Source organism: Microcaecilia unicolor, chromosome 2, assembly GCF_901765095.1.
Source record: "Microcaecilia unicolor chromosome 2, aMicUni1.1, whole genome shotgun sequence".
Lineage (NCBI taxonomy): Eukaryota > Metazoa > Chordata > Amphibia > Gymnophiona > Siphonopidae > Microcaecilia > Microcaecilia unicolor.
The window spans coordinates 195,497,833-195,518,972 of NC_044032.1; the positions used below are offsets into that span (position 1 = coordinate 195,497,833).

The 21,140-nt window shown below is 45.7% G+C and overlaps 1 protein-coding gene across 2 annotated transcripts in view; it reads right to left on the reverse strand.

Moving 5' to 3' along the window:
- The window catches only part of SYK (spleen associated tyrosine kinase), a 240,231-nt gene extending 219,720 nt beyond the window's left edge, over positions 1-20,511 (reverse strand). For both annotated transcript variants that reach the window (XM_030193604.1, XM_030193603.1), the window contains exons 1-2: positions 20,433-20,511; positions 3,034-3,161 (exon numbers count right to left, since the gene is read on the reverse strand). The gene's annotated coding sequence lies outside the window, so the exon portion shown is untranslated. The remainder of the gene's footprint in view (positions 1-3,033; positions 3,162-20,432) is intronic.
- Positions 20,512-21,140: the final 629 nt, after the last annotated feature.

A 21,140-nucleotide genomic window follows, 5' to 3' on the forward strand; every position in this document is an offset into this window, starting at 1 on the left:
GTGACCACTGGGGGAGTATGGGGAGGTCATCCCCCATTCCCTCCGGTGGTCATCTGGTGAGTTGGGGCACCTTTTTGAGGCCTGGTCGTGAAAATAAAAGAACCAAGTAAACCCAGCAAAATACTGATTAACGCCGCTTTTTTTCCCATTATCCACGAAAGCCAGCCATCTGGTAGCCACGCCCATGCCTGCCCATGTCCCGCCTTTGCTACGCTACCGAGACGCCCCCTTGAACATTCGCCGGCTCGGCGACGGGAAAGCGGCGAAGATGTCAAAAAAGCACCTTTCGATCTTGCTAAGGATGTTAAAAGAATTGAAGCGGTGCAAAGAAAAGCTATGAGAATGGTATGGGATTTGCGTTACAAGACGTATGAGGAGAGACTTGCTGAACTAAACATGTATACTCTGGAGGAAAGGAGAAACAGGGGTGATATGATACAGACGTTCAAATATTTGAAAGATATTAATCCGGAAATGGACCCTTTCCAAAGATGCGAAGGCGGTAGAACGAGAGGACATGAAATGAGATTGAAGGGGGGCAGACTCAAGAAAAATGACAGGAAGTATTTTTTTCACGGAGAGAGTAGTGGATGCTTGGAATGCCCTCCCGTGGGAGGTGTTGGAAATGAAAACGGTAACGGAATTCAAACATGCGTGGGATAAGCATAAAGGAATCCTGTGCAGAAGGAATGGATCCTCAGGAGCTTAGTCGAGATCGGATGGCAGAGCCGGTGGTGGGAGGCAGGGCTGGTGGTTAGGAGGCAGGGATAGTGCTGGGCAGACTTATACGGTCTGTGCCAGAGCCAGTGGTTGGGAGGCAGGGCTGGTGGTTGGGAGGCGGGGATAGTGCTGGGCAGACTTATACGGTCTGTGCCAGAGCCAGTGGTTGGGAGGCAGGGCTGGTGGTTGGGAGGCGGGGATAGTGCTGGGCAGACTTATACGATCTGTGCCCTGAAGAGCACAGGTACAAATCAAAGTAGGGTATACACAAAAAGTAGCACAAATGAGTTGTCTTGTTGGGCAGACTGGATGGACCGTGCAGGTCTTTTTCTGCCGTCATCTACTATTTACTATTTATTTATACCGATTTCGCCGCTTTTGAGAGATCGCCAGCCATCTCCCGATTTATGCCGGAAGATCGCCGGTGATCACTTTCAAAAATAAGCCTGATAGGCTGGTGCCAGAGAGACCTCAAATCTCAGATCTCTGTTTGTCTGCCTGTCCGTCTCTCTCTCTCCTTGTGTAGTACATAAAAGATGCTTGGTACTGATACCTCTATTAGCAATGCTGTCCTTGTTATTTCCGTTATCACTGTGTCTGGCTTTCCCAGTGGTTTTCTGGTACAGTAATGTCACAGTATTTACATAGTTTCCAGTGCATGATCCATGCTACCTTATTGTGCCTTTCTATGTACAGGCCCTCTGACATGCAGAAACAGGATGTGCTATTTCTAGTTCTCTGCTACCAAACAAGCATTTCTCTGTTTTGCCATTTTTCTATGTATGCTGTGTCTAGTCCACTGTTCTGTGGAGAAATTTTCAATATAGCTTGCTACATACACTGTAACTTAAATCAGTTCCTTATATCTTGTTTAACTGTATAAAGAACTTGCCTTGAGTCTAGCCACCCACCTATTTATCCTAACTGACTCTGTACTGCTCATCTTGTCCCTATGTATATATCCGCACTTGGCCCCTCAGCTACATGGTAGGCTGTATTGTAGAAAAGCATTAGCATTATATCTATGTTATTTGAATGTTCTAATACGTGCACATCAGGTGTTTCATTGGTATTATGCTGACATCATATCGCTTTACTCATACTACCCCTCTCCTCAAGACCCTTCACTGGCTCCCTATCCGTTTTCGCATCCTGTTCAAACTTCTTCTACTAACCTATAAATGTACTCACTCTGCTGCTCCCCAGTATCTCTCCACACTCGTCCTTCCCTACACCCCTTCCCGTGCACTCCGCTCCATGGATAAATCCTTCTTATCTGTTCCCTTCTCCACTACTGCCAACTCCAGACTTCGCGCCTTCTGTCTCGCTGCACCCTACACCTGGAATAAACTTCCTGAGCCCCTACGTCTTGCCCCATCCTTGGCCACCTTTAAATCTAGACTGAAAGCCCACCTCTTTAACATTGCTTTTGACTCGTAACCACTTGTAACCACTCGCCTCCACCTACCCTCCTCTCTTCCTTCCCGTTCACATTAATTGATTTGATTTGCTTACTTTATTTATTTTTTGTCTATTAGATTGTAAGCTCTTTGAGCAGGGACTGTCTTTCTTCTATGTTTGTGCAGCGCTGCGTATGCCTTGTAGCGCTATAGAAATGCTAAATAGTAGTAGTAGTATATGTCTGTTATTTGAATGTTCTTCCATGCTGACTATTATGGTATTGTTTACGTTGCACTGACATTTATCATATTTCTGTTATATGGTTGTTCTGTAGTACTGTTAAATGTGTATATTTATGACACTGTTTCATGATAGTCCTATTATTAAAATTGCCGCGCGTCCATTTTTGGTCTGAGACCTTACTGTCAGCCATTGACCTAGTAGAAAGGTCTCTCGTGCTAATCGGGTGGTAATGGTATATGCACGTAAAATGCTGATTACCACCCGATTACCGTCTGCACACCATAAAATACAAATATTTTCCGGCGTGTGTAGTGGGCGCACGTAAAAAATGAAATTACTGCACGGGCACCCGGTATCCAGGCAATAACTTGGAATTGCTGCAGGTTGGGCGCGTGTAGGCACTTACACGACTTAGTAAAAAGGCCCCATTAGCCGGCCATGTGTTGAATATTTGCAGCTAGCCGGCTACATCACGCAATATAGTCGGTTAGCCGCTCTGTGCTGACCGCGAATATTCAGAGGGAGATAACCGTCTATCCCCTGCTGAATATTCACTTATAGCCGGTTAAGTGAATATCACCCTGTATTGGTCTAAAGTGGGAAACAAAATTGGTAAATGTTTCATGATATAAACCAAATTCTAGAGAAGAAAGAACTTGAAATACTTACACAAATGATAGTTGCTAAGGCCATCAGTCCCAAATGAGTGAAGAATGTGCTTCAGCATGCCCCTCACAGCTTTATTCAACTTGCCCTTGATGTTATGTGAGCACTAGAAGACAGCAGATGTACTCGCACTACACAAAAGCAGGGACAAAGAGGAGGCAGTCAGTCCAATGCCAGTAGTGTGCAAAACTATGAAAACCTTTATAATAAAAAACACTTTTGTAGCTTATTACATCCATCATATATGTCATCCATCTTTAGCAGCACTAGGCAGTTTCTAATAAAAGAACAAGAAAGCAGACATAATAAAAGCATAAAGAAGTATATTTGAAAAGCAGGGGCGGACTGACCATTTGGGCAACTGGGCAGTGCCTGAGGGCCCAGAGGCTCTGCCTGGATGCCCAGCGTGCCACTGGTGATCTACTGGCCTCAGCGGGGAGGGGGGGCGGACATGTTCTTTCCTGCCCAGCCCACTAGGCTGCTGCTATTCCCCCCTCCCCGCCTGGCACCACCGTATTTTAAAAATGGCAGCCAAGATTCCTTGCGGACGTCTTGTGAGACTGTCAAGACCTGCAAGACTACCGCAGTAAGTCTCAGCTGCCATTTTGAAAACAGTGGCGCCGGAAGCCAGGGGAATAGCAACAGCGCAGTGGGCAGGAAAGAACATGCCACCTGGCAGAGGCCACCAGACTACCAGGACCCCTCAGGTAGGACCGGGGCAACGGGGGCATCAGCTGTGGCAGCAAGGGTGGCAGGGGTGGCAGGGGGATGTCGGGCAGCGGCTGCCTGGGGGGTCCAGACCATCATCAGTCCACCTCTGTTGAAAAGGCTTGTGTGACATCTACCTTTGTAAATAGCAGCATTCACACATGTAGATTGTATATATGTATAAATGTTCTACTTCTGAATGAGCAAGTATGTCTCTCTGATTCATCATTTAAATTTAATAATGGAGGAAAAAGACTTCAGATGCTCAACATTCCCATTTGAACAGTGAATAATTGAATGCCTATATCCACTAATTACAGGAATGTTTTCCAGTGTGGACAGCGCATGAGCTCCTCATTAGTCTTAAAAAAACCCTCCAAGTTCATCAGTATAGCTTATGCATTTACTTTGCTTATTCTAATGATTTATATATATGTGTACTACTATTATTCCAGTGGTACTTATCTGGGCTTTTGGTGACCACTACGGCTGGGCATACTCTACAGAAAATTCCATACCTTTGGAAGGCAGGAGAATAATCGGGCTACACCATGGGTATGGAATTCGGTCCTTAAGAAGCTTGCAGTGAAACATAAAGTTTCTGTAGAGCGTGCCCAGCTGTATTGGTCACCAAAAGCCCAGATAAGTACCGCTGGAATAATAGTAGTACACATATATAAATCATTAGAATAAGCAAAGTAAATGCATAAGCTATACTGCTGAACTTGGAGGGTTTTTTTAAGACTAATGAGGAGCTCATGCACTGTCCACACTGGAAAACATTTCTGTAATTAGTGGATATAGGCATTCAATTATTCACTGTTCAAATGGGAATGTTGAGCATCTGAAGTCTTTTTCCTCCATTATTAAACTTAACTGATGAATCAGAGAGACGCACTTGCTCATTCAGAAGTAGAACTTGAGTTTACTAGCAAGTACCATACAAAGTTTGAATTATCATATATGTATAAATGGCAATTTCAGAATAATGGTATTTACATGTTCAGATGGTCTGGGATGCACAGATTTAAAGGGAAGGTGGAATAAAAAATTATTGGGCTCTTTTGCTAAGTGGCGCTAAAACGTGACTAGCACTATCTCCAGTGCGGGTCTTTCACATGCAATAAGGTCACTTTTAGTGCGGCGGTTAAATAGCTCCATTTTCCATTTTTTCTAGTAATGGACAAGCGCTAATTTCTCCATTAGCATGTAAGCCCTTACTGCCATCTATTTTGTAGGTGGTAAAGGTTCACACCCTAACTACACACGTTAGCATTTAATTTTAAAAAAGGAGACTATGATAAAATGAGAAGAACGATGAAAAAAAACTTAGAGGAGCGACTGTGAGAGTCAAAATTTTACATCAGGCATGGATACTGTTCAAAAACACCATCCTGGAAGCCCAGGCCAAATATATTCTGTGTATTAAAAAAGGAGGACGGAAGACCAAACGACAGCCGGCATGGTTAAAAAGTGAGGTGAAGGAAGCTATTAGAGCTAAAAGAAAATCCTTCAGAAAATGGAAGAAGGAACCGACTGAAAATAATAAGAAACAGCATAAGGAATGTCAAGTCAAATGCAAAGCGCTGATAAGGAAGGCTAAGAGGAACTTCGAAAAAAAGATTGCGTTGGAGGCAAAAACACTTAGTAAAAATTTGTTTAGGTATATTAAAAGCAGGAAGCCGGCAAAAGAATCGGTTAGACCGCTAGATGACCGAGGAGTAAAAGGGGTGGTCAGGGAAGACAAAGCTGTGGCGGAGAGATTAAATGAATTTTTTGCTTCAGTCTTCACCGAGGAAGATTTGGGTGGGATACCAGTGCCAGAAATGGTATTCGAAGCTGACAAGTCGGAGAAACTTAATGAATTCTCTGTAAACCTGGAGGATGTAATGGGGCAGTTCTACAAACTGAAGAGTAGAAAATCTCCTGGACTGTATGGTATTCATCCCAGAGTACTGATAGAACTGAAAAATGAGCTTGTAATTTATCCTTAAAATCGAGCGTGGTACCGGAAGATTGGAGGGTGGCCAATGTAACGCCGATTTTTTTAAAAGGTTCCAGAGGAGATCCGGAAAATTATAGACCAGTGAGTCTGACCGGTGCCGGGCAAAATGGTAGAGACTATTATTAAGAGCAAAATTACAGAGCATATTAAAAAGTATGGATTAATGAGACAAAGTCAACATGGATTTAGTGAAGGGAAATCTTGCCTCACCAAACTACTACATTTCTTTGAAGGGGTGAACAAACATGTGGATAAAGGGGAGCTGGTTGATATTCCAGCTTATAATCGAAATAGAAAAACGCCTATATTGTGACCCAAATCGGGAGATAGACGTTTATCTCACAAAAACGAATAAAGCGGTATAATCGAAAGCCGAATTTGGATGTTTTCAACTGCACTCCGTCGCGGATGCGGACAAAGTTGATGGGGGTGTGTTGAAGGCGTGGTGAAGGCGGAACTGGGGCGTGGTTATCGGGCGATCAGAGATGGGCGCCTTTCGCCGATAATGGAAAAAAAATATGCGTTTTTAGCGAGAATTTAGGGCACTTTTCCTGGACCCTGTTTTTCCACGAATAAGGCCCCAAAAAGTGCCCTAAATGACCAGATGACCACTGGAGGGAATCGGGGATGACCTCCCTTGACTCCCCCAGTGGTCACAAACCCCCTCCCGCCACAAAATATACCATTTCACAACTTTTTATTTTCACCCTCAAATGTCATACCCACCTCCCTGGCAGCAGTATGCAGGTCCCTGGAGCAGTTGTTAGGGGGTGCAGTGGACTTCAGGCAGGTGGACCCAGGCCCATCCCCCCCCCTACCTGTTACAATTGTGCTGCTTAATGCTTAGTCATCCAACCCCCCCAAACCCCCCTTCGCCCCTTAGGGATATAGTAATGGTGTAGACTTGTGGGCAGTGGGTTTTGAGGGGGATTTGGGGGGCTCAACACACAAGGGAAGGGTGCTATGCACCTGGGAGCTCTTTTACCTTTTTTTTTTTGTTTTTGTAAAAGTGCCCCCTAGGGTGCCCGGTTGGTGTCCTGGCATGTGAGGGGGACCAGTGCACTATGACTCCTGGCCCCTCCCACGAACAAATGCCTTGGATTTATTTGTTTTTGAGCTGGGCGCTTTCATTTTCCATTATCACTGAAAAACAAAAACGCCCAGCTCACAAATTGTCGAATAAAACATGGACGTCTATTTTTTTCGAAAATACGGTTCAGTCCGCCCCTTCACGGACCCGTTCTCAGAGATAAACGCCCATGGAGATAGATGTTTTTGTTCAATTATGCCCCTCATTGTATATCTGGATTTTCAGAAGGCGTTTGACAAAGTACCACATGGTTAAAACATAGAAAAGAGAGTAGGGTTAAATGGTCAGTATTCTCAATGGAGAAGGGTAGTTAGTGGGGTTCCCCAGGGGTCTGTGCTGGGACCGCTGCTTTTTAACATATTTATAAATGACCTACAGATGGGAGTAAATAGTGAGGTAATTAAATATGTTGATGACACAAAGTTATTCAAAGTCGTTACATCGCAGGAGGATTATGAAAAATTACAAGAGGACCTTACGAGACTGGGAGACTGGGCATCTAAATGGCAGATGATGTTATTGAACAAGTGCAAAGTGATGCATGTGGGAAAGAGGAACCCTAATTATAGCTACGTCAAGCATAGTTCCACATTAAGAGTCACGGACCAAGAAAGGGATCTAAGTGTCGTCGTTGATGATACATTGAAACCTTTTGCTCAATGTGCTGCTGCGGCTAAGAAAGCAAATAGAATGTTAGGTAATATTAGGAAAGGATTATTAAACAAAAATGAGGATGTTATAATGCCTTTGTATCGCTCCATGGTGCGACCGCACCTCGAATATTGTGTTCAATTCTGGTCGCCGCATCTCAAAAAAGATATAGTGGAATTAGAAAAGGTGCAGAGAAGGGTGACGAAAATGATAAAGGGGATGGGACGACTTCCTTATGAGGAAAGGCTAAAGCGGCTAGGGCTCTTTAGCTTGGAGAAAAGGCAGCTGAGGGGAGATATGATAGAGGTCTATAAAATAATGAGTGGAGTTGAACGGGTAGATGTGAATCGTCTGTTTACACTTTCCAAAAATACTAGGACTAGGGGGCATACAATGAAGCTACAATGTAGTAAATTTAAAACGAATCAGAGAAAATGTTTCTTCACTCAACGTGTAATTAAACTCTGGAATTCATTGCCAGAGAATGTGGTAAAGGCGGTTAGCTTAATGGAATTTTAAAAGGTTTGGACAGCTTCCTAAAGGAAAAGTCCATAGACCGTTATTGAATGGACTTGGGGAAAATCCACTATTTCTGGGATAAGCAGTATAAAATGTTTTGTACTTTTTTGGGATCTTGCCAGGTATACTGTGACCTGGATTGGCCACTGTTGGAAACAGGATGCTGGGCTTGATAGACCTTTGGTCTTTCCCAGTATGGCAATACTTATGTACTTACAGAATACGCTTAGGAGGAAATGTTTTCCATGCAAAATTTTTAGGTGCCATATATATAGAATCCCTCCCTCTATATATTTGCATTTTACAATAAGAATATGCTCGAAAAATATCTCCATCAGATTTTGTGCCTCTTTTGAGAAACATAGTTTTTGCACAGTGTTTGTTTTGGCTAGGGCTTGAAATGAATAATGAAAGAAACATTGTGCTTAACTCCCCGGTGATTTATTCAGCATTTAAACATTTAAAAATTGTCATTTGGGGAATTATTCATCAACTAGTATAAAAGGCCCGTTTTGGTAGGCAATGAAACAGGCGCTAGCAAGGTAATCCCCCCCCCCCCCCCGCAGCGTCCTTCCTGTCTCCTCTGCCCCCCCTGCAGCCACCCATCTGGTCTCAGGACCCCCTCCCCTGCCCCTGCAGCCACGCATGTCCAGCGACCCTCCTCTCCCCTGCCCCCCTGCAGCCTCCCATGTCCAACGACCCTCCTCTCCTTTCCCCTTGCCCCCCCTGTAGCCACCCATGTCCAGCGACCCACCTCTCTCCCCTGCCCCCCCCGCAGCCACCCATGTCCAGCGACCCTCCTCTCCCCCTGCCCTCCCGCAGCATCCCTCCTCTCCCCCTGCAGCCACCCATGTACAGCGACCCTCCCCTCCCCCTGCCCCCCTCCAGCCACCCATGTCCAGCGACCCTCCCTACCCCCCCCCCAGCGCATCACCCAAGCCCCTAACCCCCTTGGGCACATCAACCCCCTTGCCACCCACAGCCGCCAATACTAACGCTGTCCGGTCGCTGCTGCGTCTCCTGTTGAGCAGCAGCGGCCGGTACAAAAAGAAAAAGCCAAAAAAGATTTTTAACCTAAAACGCGGCTCTGTAGACAGCCATCTGGCATTGGCTGTCATCTCTGCAGCCGCTCCTCCTCTCCCCTCTGACGTCGCTGTGCTCCTCCGGGGTCTTCCTGCAGGGGCAGTGACGTGGAGGGGAGAGTAGGAGCGGCTGCAGTGATGACAGCCAATGCCAGATGACTGTCTATGGAGCCGCGTTTTAGGTTAAAAATCTTTTTCTGGCTTTTTTCTTTTTGTACCGGCCGCTGCTGCTCCACAGGAGAAGCAGCAGCGGCCAGACAGCGTTAGTATTGGCGGCTGCGGGTGGCAAGGGAGTTGATGTGCCCGAGAGGGGGGTAGGGGCTTTGGTGATGCGCCGGGGGGAGGGTCTTGGGTTGGGTGCTGCGTCAGGGCGGAGGGGCTTGGGTGTTGCGCCGAGGGGGGGGGGGCACTGAGAACTGATTGGTAGGCAGGGGGAGGAGTAGGAATACTCCTCCCCTTGCCTTAGAATCAGCTGTCAGTGACATCAGTGACGTCAGTGCATTCTAAACTGCCTAGCAGACCACCTCCGAGGGAGCCACAGTCCCAGGCACATTAGAACGTTGGAGGTGAGAATTATTATATAGGATTGGCTTCACTTACAGGCTTAGGGATAGATTCTATATATGGTGTATGGAAAATCCAAAAAACGAGGAGCAGCCACAGAAAGTGGAGGAACCTTCAATCCCTACGTAAAAGTAGTGCAACAAAGGTATTTTATATTCATTTATATTTTAATTTTTATTACATTTTTATTGTTTCATTTTGATTACGTGTATATGATTGTTATAGTTCTTTGTATAAATGTTTTACATTTTTGAATATGATTTTACATGCTTTATAGACTCCTGAAGCAGGCGCATAAGTGCCGAAACACAGCAGCTGTGTCAAGTCATTTGATGTTCTTTAATAAAGATTTTTGATTCAGTATAAGTCTCCCCTGGTTTGTGAAAGTGCCAGATCACCCTACTCCTTTCTTTGCTGCCTGGAAAATCCATGCAGAAAACATTTCCGTCTAAAAGTATTCTACAACATTTCCGTGCAATTTATAGAATATGCTTATGGCCCATCTGCGTGACTATATTTAGTCACAAGCAATTACGCCAAGTAAAACCTGGTGTAAACACCAGTGCCTAAGTTAGTTGCAGAGCAGGTATATTTTATAATCGTGCGTGTACATTTTTGGAACGTCTATGAACCGCTCATTCCACGCCCATGGCCATGCCCCCTTTTTGACAACATGCATTAGAACATACACTCACCATGTTATAGAATGCACTTAGCAAGTTGTGCACGCAAGTTCTAATTAATGCCAATTAGTGCTGATAATTGCTTGTCAACATCCAATTAACAGCACTAATTGGCTTATGGAATATGCTTTGTGCACGGAAATCTAGGCACGATATATGGAAACCAGGAGATCATTTTCAGGAATACAACTCTACAATGTATAAATGTTAGTGATTATCCCCCTAACTTGATAATCACCTGTGGCACCATCTTTTCTTCCCTAATTTTCTGCCTGCCCTTCTAAGCCCATCTTTACTTGTTCTTTCTTAATTGCCTTTTTTTTTAGGATTTTATTATCTCAATCTTCAGTTTGAGTTCTTTCTCTGAACTCTCTGGTGTGTCTGTATTGCTTTCCTATATTTTAATGGTGCTCCTTACTCTGCTCTGTTAGTCAGGTGGGGCCCCTTTTACTAAGCCGCGTAGGTGCCTACACACACCCAACATACACCAAATTGGAGTTACCACCCAGTTACCGCGTGGCCCTTGCGATAATTTCAATTTTGGCGCACGTCTGAAAATTATTTTTTACTTTCTGGTGTGCATAGCGCAAGAGTGCCATGTGGCATCTGATGTGCGTAGGTCATTACCGCCCAAATTCTTTACCACTAGGTCTATGGCTGGTGGTAAGGTCCCAGACCCAAAAAGGACATGTGGCTATTTTCATTTTGCTGCACGTCCATTTTTGGAAAAAAATTTAAAAAAGGCCTTTTTATAGGCATGCTAAAAAATTGATTGGTGCATGCCCACTACCTACACCTACACTACCACTAGCCATTTTTCAGCGCGTCTTTGTAAAAGGACCCCAAAATATGCAAAAAAATGGAGAACGATTGCCGTCAGAATAAAAGTCCTTCTTAGTATTATTAACTATCTTCCTTTTTCTTTTAACCCAATATTTAAATTTCTTTATCTGGGTAGTAGGTGCTGCTATCTGGATTAACAGAGCTGACTAAGTCCAGTCTGTAATTTTCAGCAGCATTAACTACAATAAATAAGGTAAACTTGAAAACATCAAATTGAAATCTTATAATAGGACTACTATGAAACAGCGTCAAAAATATATACACTTGACAGCATTAAAATGTTACGTCTGTGGCCGTGACCACCCTCAGACTTACCCTGTTTCTGGGAGTCAGTGGCTGTGCTGGCTTCTGCTTGTCTCTGTGTCTGTCGCTGTCTTAATTTCTCTCTGGCTCTGTGTGCTGATTGCCCTACTGAACCTCACCTGTGTGGGCTATGCCTTTTCCAAGATGGCTGCCGCCAACTCCTCTATGCCAGTATCCAAGATGGCTCCCGCTGGGCTGACTTCTCTGTGTGTCAAGCCTCTGTTTGGATGCAAGGTGATTGCTGCAGCTGTGCCTCTGGTGTGGAAAGGCTTTATTAATCACTTAGAGACTACAGCCCTGGCCTTTGCATTTCATCTAAGGGCCCTGGTGTATAGAGTGCTCTGTACACTGTTTCAGTGTTTGCTCTGTGTGAGTTTCTATGTTTGACTAGATAGCTTAGGCACCGTGTGGCTTGTTAGCCTGTGTATAGCTTTGCTAGTGCTCTGTGTTTGTTTAGACTAGCCAGCTTAGGCACCGTGGGGCTTGTTAGCCTGTGTATAGCTTTGCTAGTGCTCTGTGTTTGTTTAGACTAGCCAGCTTAGGCACCGTGGGGCTTGTTAGCCTGTGTATAGCTTTGCTAGTTCTCTGTGTTTATTCCTAGTGTTAGACTAGCCAGCTTAGGCACCGTGTGGCTTGTTAGCCTGTGTATAGCTTTGCTAGTGCTCTGTGTTTGTTTAGACTAGCCAGCTTAGGCACCGTGTGGCTTGTTAGCCTGTGTATAGCTTTGCTAGTGCTCTGTGTTTGTTTCCAGTGCATGACTTGTTAGCTTGGGCACAGCTTTGTTGTTAGCTGGTGTATAGCTTTCAAGTCTCCTGAGTGTGCTCTGTGTATGTTTCTTGTGTATGACTGGTTTGCCTGGGTATAGCGTTTCTATTAGCCTAGGTACAGTTTACTAGTCATTGTGTTTAAACCTGCCGACTGCCAGAACCCGGACAGTCCCTGCCTGTCGGCCTTGCCTGCGCCTAGGTGCCAGGGGGCACTCCTGGATCTTCATTCCTGCTGTTCCTGCTTGCAAGTTCCAGTTCCGGGTTTTCCTGTAAGTCCTACCGGCTGCCAGAACCTGAGGGCTCAACCCTCGGGGAAAGGTGGTCAAGCGTAGGTGAAGCCTAGGTCCAGTGTGTTCCAGTCCAGCGGGTTTCACTCCTGTATGTTCCAGTCCTGTGGGGCCCTCCAGTGTGTTCCAGTCCAGCGGGCTCCACTCCAGTGCGCACCCGTCCGGTGCGTTCCAGTTCCGTGTATTCCGGTGTAGAACTCCAGTCCGGGGTTCTGGTCCAGTTTTGTCTCATCTCTACCTTGGAGGTGATCTTGCCTGCCACTGCCGCTCCACGGTAGTGGCCCATGGGCTCACGAACCCAGTGCTCCCGGGGAAGAAGCCTGACAGTATGCCAAGGTCCTCGAGCACGCGACAGAATGCAAAGGCCATGAGCCCGGCAAGAACCCCCACCCAGCCGACCCAGCTGGGGTCCAGCTCCGTCATTGTGCTTGATCCTTCTATGACTCTTCGTCAGTATCGTGGGAAACTGTTGTCTCATCCTGTTTTGAAGAAGACCCCTGAAGCGGCAGCTGAGAGAAAACGTGTCCGGTGGCTTGGAATCACTGAAAGCCCAGTTTCAGATATGGACCCTTTCATCACGCTCTCAGAATATCGCCGCAGCCTTGTCCTGAATCCAGCTTTGTGGGATACTCCGGAAGCTGTCGCTGAGAGAAGACGTCTTGGGAATTCCACGCTCTGGGCCCAGCAGGGGTCCAGTCCCATTCAAGCAGCGCGCCCAGACAAGCCTCTGAATCCAGTCCGAGCAGCGCGTCCAGCCAAGCTTCAGAGTCCAGTCCGAGGGACGCTTCTGACCGAGCCTCCGATGCCAGTTCAGGTGGCACTTCCATTCCAGCCTCCGAGTCCAGTCCGAGGGATGCTTCTGACCGAGCCTCCAAGTCCAGTCCAGAGGGCGCTTCGAACCGAGCCGCCTATCCCAGTTCAGGTGGCGCTTCCATTCGAGTCTCCGAGTCCAGTCCGAGGGATGCTTTCGACCGAGTCTCCGATTCCAGTCCAAGCAGCGCTTCAAGCCAAGTCTCTGCATCCAGTTCAAGTGGCGTTGTCTACTGAGCCTCCTAGTACCAGTTTGGATCCCAGTTCCAACCCCATTTTTGATCTGGATCCATTTCTGACACTCCAGGAGTACCGGGTTGCCCTTTTGTCTGATCCAGCCTTGAAGGATACCCCTGAAGCTGCCGCAGAGAGAAAGCGTGTCTCCTGGCTTGGGTTTGAAGAAAACCCAGTTTATGCTATTGATCCCTCTACCAAGCTGTTCTTTTACCGCTTCCAACTCCTCTCGGAGCCAACCCTACGGGATACTCCTGAAGCCCAAGCTGAAAGAAGGTGGCTTAGTAGTCCCGGACCAAGTGCCAGTCCCAGCCGAGATGCTGAGTCTGTGCTGTGGGCTGAGTCTGGATCGAGTTGTAGTTCCAGTCAAGATGCTGAGTCTGGATTGAGTTGCAGTTCCAGTCAAGATGCTGAGTCTGGATCGAGTTGGAGTTTCAGTCAAGACGCTGAGTCTGGATCGAGTTGGAGTTCCAGCCAAGATGCTGAGTCTGGATCGAGTTGGAGTTCCAGCCAAGATGCTGAGTCTGGGTCGAGTTGTAGTTCCAGTCAAGATGCTGAGTCTGGACCGAGTTGCAGTTCCAGGCAAGATGCTGAGTCTGGACCGAGTTGCAGTTCCAGGCAAGATGCTGAGTCTGGACCGAGTTGCAGTTCCAGTCAAGATGCTGAGTTTGGATCGAGTTGGAGTTCCAGTCAAGATGCTGAGTTTGGATCGAGTTGCAGTTCCAGTCAAGATGCTGAGTCTGGATCGAGTTGTAGGTCCAGTCAAGAGGCTGAGCCTGGATCGAGTTGGAGTTCCAGTCAAGATGCTGAGTCTGGATCGAGTTGGAGGTCCAGTCAAGATGCTGAGTCTGGATCGGGTTGCAGTTCCAGTCAAGATGCTGAGTCTGGATCGAGTTGGAGTTCCAGTCAAGATGCTGAGTCTGGATCGGGTTGGAGTTCCAGGCAAGATGCTGAGTCTGGATCGAGTTGGAGTTCCAGTCAAGAGGCTGAGTCTGGATCGAGTTGCAGTTCCTGTCAAGAGGCTGAGTCTGGATCGAGTTGCAGTTCCAGGCAAGATGCTGAGTCTGGACCGAGTTGCGGTTCCAGTCAAGAGGCTGAGTCTGGATCGAGTTGCGGTTCCAGTCAAGAGGCTGAGTCTGGATCGAGTTGCGGTTCCAGTCAAGATGCTGAGTCTGGATCGAGTTGGAGTTCCAGGCAAGATGCTGAGTCTGGATCGAGTTGCGGTTCCAGTCAAGATGCTGAGTCTGGATCGAGTTGGCGTTCCAGTCAAGATGCTGAGTCTGGGTCAAGTTGCAGTTCCAGTCAAGATGCTGAGTCTGGATCGAGTTGCAGTTCCAGTCCAGATGCTGAGTCTGGACCGAGTTGCAGTTCCAGGCAAGATGCTGAGTCTGGATCGAGTTGGTGTTCCAGTCAAGATGCTGAGTCTGGATCGAGTTGGTGTTCCAGTCAAGATGCTGAGTCTGGGTCGAGTTGCAGTTCCAGTCAAGATGCTGAGTCTGGATCGAGTTGCAGTTCCAGTCAAGATGCTGAGTCTGGATCGGGTTGCAGTTCCAGTCAAGATGCTGAGTCTGGATCGAGTTGCAGTTCCAGTTACAATCAAGGGGTTGATTCCAGTCCGGGTCCAAATCCCGGCTCAGTTTTGGATGCCAACCCAGGTTTCAGTTCCAGATCTGCTTCTGTTCAGACTTCTAGTTCCTGTCAAGACTGGGATGCCACTTTGGGCCCCAGCCCAGCTTCTGATGTCAGCTGGGGTAGTGGCTTCAGCCTTGCTCTTGCCATTACACAGAATTGCCAAGAGGTCCAGGACATTGTGGGTTCCCTCTGGGAAGGGTTACTTTTGAATTTTGTTCCTCTTGACGCATCCATGTTCCTGAGGTTGCCCCGTGGTGATTCGAAGGAGCCTCCTGGTCACAGGTTCTACTTTTGTCTGCCAGTTTTGAACTTCCTTGTGACTTCCAGTCCAGTGATCTATGTCTGGCTTTTGAGACCCATCAGGAGGTTTCACCATAGTTACCCCTGGACACCTGAACTCCTCAGAGAGACCGAGAGGGGGGTCTTGAGGAGGGGGTACTGTTACGTCTGTGGCCGTGACCACCCTCAGACTTACCCTGTTTCTGGGAGTCAGTGGCTGTGCTGGCTTCTGCTTGTCTCTGTGTCTGTCGCTGTCTTAATTTCTCTCTGGCTCTGTGTGCTGATTGCCCTACTGAACCTCACCTGTGTGGGCTATGCCTTTTCCAAGATGGCTGCCGCCAACTCCTCTATGCCAGTATCCAAGATGGCTCCCGCTGGGCTGACTTCTCTGTGTGTCAAGCCTCTGTTTGGATGCAAGGTGATTGCTGCAGCTGTGCCTCTGGTGTGGAAAGGCTTTATTAATCACTTAGAGACTACAGCCCTGGCCTTTGCATTTCATCTAAGGGCCCTGGTGTATAGAGTGCTCTGTACACTGTTTCAGTGTTTGCTCTGTGTGAGTTTCTATGTTTGACTAGATAGCTTAGGCACCGTGTGGCTTGTTAGCCTGTGTATAGCTTTGCTAGTGCTCTGTGTTTGTTTAGACTAGCCAGCTTAGGCACCGTGTGGCTTGTTAGCCTGTGTATAGCTTTGCTAGTGCTCTGTGTTTGTTTCCAGTGCATGACTTGTTAGCTTGGGCACAGCTTTGTTGTTAGCTGGTGTATAGCTTTCAAGTCTCCTGAGTGTGCTCTGTGTATGTTTCTTGTGTATGACTGGTTTGCCTGGGTATAGCGTTTCTATTAGCCTAGGTACAGTTTACTAGTCATTGTGTTTAAACCTGCCGACTGCCAGAACCCGGACAGTCCCTGCCTGTCGGCCTTGCCTGCGCCTAGGTGCCAGGGGGCACTCCTGGATCTTCATTCCTGCTGTTCCTGCTTGCAAGTTCCAGTTCCGGGTTTTCCTGTAAGTCCTACCGGCTGCCAGAACCTGAGGGCTCAACCCTCGGGGAAAGGTGGTCAAGCGTAGGTGAAGCCTAGGTCCAGTGTGTTCCAGTCCAGCGGGTTTCACTCCTGTATGTTCCAGTCCTGTGGGGCCCTCCAGTGTGTTCCAGTCCAGCGGGCTCCACTCCAGTGCGCACACCGTCCGGTGCGTTCCAGTTCCGTGTATTCCGGTGTAGAACTCCAGTCCGGGGTTCTGGTCCAGTTTTGTCTCATCTCTACCTTGGAGGTGATCTTGCCTGCCACTGCCGCTCCACGGTAGTGGCCCATGGGCTCACGAACCCAGTGCTCCCGGGGAAGAAGCCTGACAGTATGCCAAGGTCCTCGAGCACGCGACATAAAATTCAAATAACAGAGATATAATATCAGCATAATATTAATGAAACATCAATTAAACACACATTAGAACATTCGAATAACATAGCTATGATACTAATGCTTTTCTACAATACAGCTTACCATATAGCTGAGCTGCCAAGTACAGATATATAGATGGGGACAAGATGCATGGTACAGAGTCAGTTGGGATAAATAGATGGGTGGCTAAACTCAAGGCAAGTTCTTTGTACAAAATATAAGGAACTGATCTAAGTTACAGTGTGTGTTGCAAGCTAGTCCAGGTGCAGAATGAGTGTATAGTCAGTCACCCAATGTATTAAAAGCTTGGGAGAATAGCCAGGCTTTCACTTGCTTCCTAAAGTAGAGGTAGTCTCGAGTGATACGTAGCTCCTCTGGAGTAAATTCCAGAGCATAGGAGCTACTCCTGAGAAGACTCGCTGGCCAGTATCACATCGTACAATTTCTTTCGATGAGGAGACAGATAGTGATGATCCTTGAGAGGATCAATGCCTGGAGATGGAAGGGAAGAAGGACAAGATAAAAGAGGAGAAATGGAAAGGCAGACCTGGAAAAGAATTTAGGAGAAGACTGATACAAGTGGAACAGAATAGGGCCAGCCCAATTAGAAAAGTGCCCAGACAACAAAAGGTAGAAAAAAATATTTTATGTTATTCTTTTAATGATTAGAATGTTTTGAGAAAATGTAAATCTTATCAATTTTTGTATTTTAGCAATGTAAAGGAGAAAATGCATTTCAGTTTCTTTTACCAGAATTGCACTGCATATAGAGTCTGGGTTTCTCTGGCAGAAGGGAAGGTGGGGTTCTCCATTTCAGTATTTGTCTTCTTGTTTTTGTGGTCCCCTATTTTGTATGAGGTAGCTGGGCGGTAATGCCAAGTTGACGTGCACTGGAAGCATGTAGACCCGTACATCTCTTTGTAAAAGATCCCTTCAGTGTACAGTAAAAATTTTAAAGCATACTAACAAGAGAGGGGTCCTTTTACTAAGCTGCATTAGGTGATAACATATGCCTAAATCAGCATACGTTTTGCCATACTGGGACAGACCAAAGGTCCATCAAGCCCAGCATCCTGTTTCCAACAGTGGCCAATCCAGGTTACAAATACCTGGCAAGATCCCAAAAAAGTACAAAACATTTTATGCTGCTTATCGCAGAAATAGTGGATTTTCACCAAGTCCAGTTTAATAATGGTCTATGGACTTTTCCTTTAGGAAGCCACCCAAACCTTTTTAAAACTCTGCTAAGCTAACTGCCTTTACATTTTCTGGCAACGAATTCCAGAGTTAAATTACACGTTGAGTGAAGAAATATTTTCTCCGATTCATTTTAAATTTACTACTTTGTAGCTTCATTACATGCCCCCTAGTCCTAGTACTTTTTGAAAGGGTAAACAGACGCTTCATGTCTACCCGTTCCACTCCACTCATTATTTTATAGACCTCTATCATATCTCCCCTCATCCATCTTTTCTCCATGCTGAAGAGCCCCAGCCGCTTTAGCCTTCATCCCCTTTATCATTTTCGTCACCCTTCTCTGCACTTTTTCTAATTCCACTATATCTTTTTTGAGATGCGGCGACCAGAATTGAACACAATATTCGAGGTGCGGTCGCACCATGGAGCGATACAAAGGCATTATAATGTCCTCATTTTTGTTTTCCATTCATTTCTTAATAATACTTAACATTCTATTTGCTTTCTTAGCCACCGCCCCACACACTGAGCAGAGGGTTTCAACATATGGTCAGTGACTCCTAGTGTGGAACCTTACATTACGTAGCTATAGTTCGGGTTCCTCTTTCCCACATGCATCACTTTGCACTTGCTCACATTAAACATCATGTGCTATTTAGACGCCCAGTCTCGTAAGGTCCTCTTGTAATTTTTCACAATCCTCCCGCGATTTAACGACTTTGAATAACTTTGATGTCAGCAAAATTTAATTACCTCACTAGTTACTCCTATCTCTAGGTCATTTATAAATATGTTAAAAAGCAGCGGTCCTAGCACAGACCCCTAGGAACCCTACTATCTACCCTTCTCCATTGAGAATACTGACCATTTAACCCTACTCTCTGTTTTCTATCTTTTAACCAGTTTTTAATCCACAATAGGACACTGCCTCCTATCAAATGACTCTCCAATTTCTTGGCTCACCTTTATCCACATGTTTGTTCATCCCTTCAAAGAAATGTTACTAATAGACTTAGGTTTCATAGAGGGGCATAATCGAAAGGGACACCCAAGTTTTGTTGAGGACATCCTCACAAAACGTCCCGATGGAGTACCATAGGACATGTTACAGCAGGGGTGTCCAACCTCAGTCCTCGTCAGGTCGGGTTTTTGGGATTTCCCCAATGAATATGCATGAGATCCATTTTGCATACAATGCAGGCGGTGCATACAAATAGATCTACTACTACTACTTATCATTTCTACAGCGCTACAAGGCATACGCAGCACTGTACACCATACATGAAAAGACAATCCCTGCTCAAAGAGCTCACAATCTAAATAAGACAGGTAGACAGACAGAACAACTAAGGGGTAAGGGAATTAAAAAGGAGGGGTACAACTAAGGGGTAAGGGAATTAAATAGGAGGGTACATCTCATGCATAATCATTGTGGAAATCCTGAAAACACGACTGGATTGCGGCTCTTGTGGACAACCCTGTGTTACAGCATCATTCAGTAGTTTTGGAATGTGCGTGTGCTAACCACATGCTAATTTTTTGGGGGAGGGAGCATTTCAGAGGTAGACAGTTGGTGACCAGTTAATACATATATAGATTGCATTAGTCAGCACAACCTTCTGAACCATTAAGAAAAAAAAGTGAGATTTTCTTTTTCTTTTCCTAGCTGAAAATGATAATTTTGTTATTTGATGGATTCATTCATACGTTGAGGTTGGTCCCATCATATTCTATTGAAGGAGCCTCTCGATTCTAATGGCTCACTGCCAGCTAATTTAAAATACTTAAATACTTCTGGTAACACTGCTCCATTGTAGTGTTTTGCCAGAGGTGATTATTAAATGCAACACAGAAGAAACCAATCTCTCACTTTTAAAGGTTTTTTTTTCCCCCTCCAATAGTAAAAGCATTTTTTTTTTCATTCAGGTGCACTTGGTACTACAAGCCGAAGCTGGCTGTTCAGTCAGGCATGGTTAATAGATCAGGCAAAAGCTAGTAAACATGAAAGAGGAAGTAAGCCGACTCAATATGAAAGCAAACACTTCAGCCCAAACTAATCACAGAAAACACTCCTTACCCATATCTGCAAACCAAAGCCTAATGCACTCTGCTGTAACTTATAGCAACAACTTCTTTCGCTTGCATTTTGTTTGTAATTCTTGGTTTACTTTTCTAGTAAATATCTGCTCATTGCTCATCAAAATGCACACATGCTATTGTACAAGGTGTTCTCGAATGCTCAAAAGTCAGGACAAACAGAGAACAGACACAACCTTGTAAGTAAATCAGCCTGATAGCTATCAAGTATTCTGTATAGAAGGAAATAAGGTAAGCAAATATCTTAAAAATATGATTACCTTTCGGCCTGTTTATTAAACACACCTCTTTCCTTCATGCCAGGCTCTCAGTAAGGTTAGCTCTTACACAAAGGCAGTAGCTGGATTTCCTTACTGTAATGAATGACTCATTTTCCTAAATTATCAAGTTAGACTGTAAGTAGGTTGAAGAGGTGGAAAAGGCAGGCTCTCATTACAGCAATTATAAGTTAAGTACGCATCTCAGAACAAGTTTTCCTTTCCAGCTGACTCTTTGTGGGACTTTTGACAGTTTGTTTTATCTTCACAAATTTAAGGGGCTGTTTTACCAAAGAGCGGTAAAAAGTGGTCTTAGCCTGCCCTTACATGAGTCTTTCTCATGCGTTGCCATTTTTTCTGCTGGAATTAAATGGCTGAATTTTCTTTTTTTTTTAAATTAATGACATGCACTAAGGGGTCCTTTTACTAAGGTGCACTGAAAAATGACCTGCGGTAGTGTAGGCGCAGGGCTTGGCAGCACGAAGGATCATTTTTCAGCGCACCTGTAAAAAATGTCTTTTTTATTTTGGGCCGAAAATGGATGTGTGGCAAAATGAAAATTGGTGTGTGTCCATTTTGGGTCTGGGACCTTACCGCCAGCCTTTGACTTAGCAGTAAAGTCTCACGCGTTAACCAGGCAGTAATGGTCAACGTGCGTCAAAATGCCAATTACTGCACGTGCACCACAAAATAAAAATATTTTCTGACGCG